Source organism: Pteropus vampyrus, unplaced genomic scaffold (assembly GCF_000151845.1).
Source record: "Pteropus vampyrus isolate Shadow unplaced genomic scaffold, Pvam_2.0 Scaffold203, whole genome shotgun sequence".
Taxonomy (NCBI): Eukaryota; Metazoa; Chordata; class Mammalia; order Chiroptera; family Pteropodidae; genus Pteropus; species Pteropus vampyrus.
In genome coordinates, this window is record NW_011888984.1 from 1,695,663 (window position 1) to 1,698,436 (window position 2,774).

A 2,774-nucleotide genomic window follows, 5' to 3' on the forward strand; every position below is an offset into this window, starting at 1 on the left:
ATTTCTTTCTGTTTTTATATTCTTTATTTCATTTATCTCCACTCTAATCTTTATTATTTCCTTCCTCCTGTTAGTTTTGGGTGTAGTTTGCTCTTCATTTTCTAGTTCCTGAAGGTGTACAGTTAGATTAGTGACTTGAAATCTTTCTTCTCTTTTAATGTAGGTGTTTATAGGTATAAATTCCCTCTTTTGCTGCATCCCATAAATTTTGGTATGTTGTGATTATGTTTTCATTTTTTTCAAGGTCTTTTCTAGTTTCCCCTTGTGATTTTTTTTTTTTGACTTATTGGTATTGTTTAATTTCCACATATTTGTGAATTTTCCAGTTTTCCTTCTGTTAATTTCTAGTTTCAGTCAATTGTAATAATAAAAGATACTTTGTATAATTTCAATATTGTTAATTTTATTAAGACATGTCTTGAGGCCTAACATGCCATATATCCTGGAGAATGTTCCATGTGCACATGTGTTGAGTAGAGTATTCTTTATATGTCTGTAGGTCTAGTGAGTTTTGACTATTGTTCAGGTACTCTATTTTCTGATCTTGTGTCTGGTTGTTCTATCCATTAGAGAAAGTGAGGTGTTGAAGTCTTCAACTATTTCTCTTTTCAATTCTGTCAATTTTTGCTTCATATATTTTGGGGCTCTGTTTTTAGGCGTATATATATGTGTGTGTGTGTGTGCGCGCGTGTATAAAATTATGTCATCTTGTTGTATTGAACCTTTTATCAATATGTAATGTCCTTCTTTGTCTCATATCCTTTTTTGACTTAAAGCCTATTTTGTCTGATAATTAATATAGCCACCCCAGCTCATTTTTTGGTTGCTATTTTTACTGAATATATTTTACCATTCTTTTACTTTTAACCTCTTTGGGTCTATCAAGTGAGTCTCTTGTGGATAACATATAGAAGAGATGAATTATGGGTTTTTAAAAATCTCTGCCCTTTAAAAGAACACTTGAACCTGTTTACATTTAAAGTAATTACTAAGGAAAGATTTACTCCTGCCATTTAACTATTTGTTTTCCGTATGTTTTATGTGGTTTTTTTTTGTTGTTCCTCAATTCTTCCATTACGACTTTTTAAATAAATCTAGTCGATTATTTGTAGTGTACCATTTTCATTCCTTTATTACATTTCTGTATATTTTCTAGTTATTTTCTTAGTGGTTACCTTGGAGATTACAATTAACATCCTAAACTTAGTTTGAATATACAATTAGTTTCAATAGTTTACACTCTGCTCCTATCCATTTCCACCCCTCCCCCTTTATATTACTATTGTCACAGCATCCTTATACATTATGTTTTCATTAACATAAATTTATAATTATTGTTTTATGCAACTGCCTTTGAAATAATGTAGGAAAAAGTTACAAACCAGTAATACTGGCTTTTATATTTACATATGTAATTACTTTTACCAGTGTTCTTTAGTTCTTATTATGGTTTAAATTTACTGCCTAATGTCTTTTCATTTCAGCCTGAAGGACTCCCTTTAGTACTTCAAGTGTATTGGTAAAGAACTCCTCAGCTTTTGTTTATCTAGAAATGTCTTAACTTCTCTTTCATTCTTGATTGAATCCTTTTTCATTTCCTTGCTGGATGTAGAAACTTTGGTTGACAGATTTTTTTCTTTCATAACTAAAATTTTATCTCACTACCTTCTGGCCTCCATGATTTCTTAGGAGAAATCAGCTGTTAATCTTATGAGGCTATCTCATACACAACGAGTCGCTTCTTTATTGCCAGTTTTAAAATCCTTTTTTGGTCTTTGGATTTTGACAATTTGACTATAATATGTCTCTTTGAATTTATCCTGCTTGGAGTTAATTGAATCTCTTGAATGTATAGATTGATGCCTTTTGTTATATTTGGGACGTTTTTGGTCATTATGATTACTTCTACCCTTTTCTCTTTCTCCTCCTTCTGGGAATCTTATGATGCCTATGTTGGTATACTTAATGGCGTCTCACAGATTCCTCAGGTTCTGGTTTTTTTTCTTCTTCACTCTGTTCTAATCTGCTATTGATCCTTCAGCAAATTTTTTATTTCAATTATTGTACTCAGCTCCAGAATTTTTGTTTGGTTCCTTTTTATAATTTCTACCTGTTTACTGATTTCTCATTTTTTTTCATATATCATTTTCCTGATTTTCTTTAGTTCTTTGTCCATGGTTTCCTTTATCGTATTGAGCATATGTAAGATAGTTGATTTAACATCTTTGACTAAAAATTCCAATGTCTGAGCTTCCTCAGGAATAGTATGTATCAATTTTTTTTTCTTGCATAATGGTCCATACAGTCCTGTTTCTTTGTATATTTTGTAGGTTTTTTTTTTGTAATTAATTGGACATTCTGAGTATATAATGTAATAATTCTATAAGTCTGATTCGCCTACTTCTTGGAGACTGCTGATTTTTGCTTTTTGAGGGCTAGAGCCATCAGAATGCAACTTTTCCAAACTATTTTTGGTGAGTGTGTTTTCCTTGGTATGTATCGTCACTGAAATTTTTGTTCTCTTATTTCTATATGTCCAGATTCAAATAGGAAGTGAGAAAGTCCTATTTCTTTAAATCTTCCCATTAATGCTGTTTCTGAGAAGCCAAAACCAAGGCAAGTCTGCGTTGGTCCCTCAGGGCACCCCCAGATCAATCAAAACACTTATAGCCTCACACTTTTCAAGAACAAGGTCCTCACTGCCTGCCATGGCACCAGCCAGACACTTCGAGAATGTGGGCTGTGATCCCCACTGTTATGGCATAGATGACAAA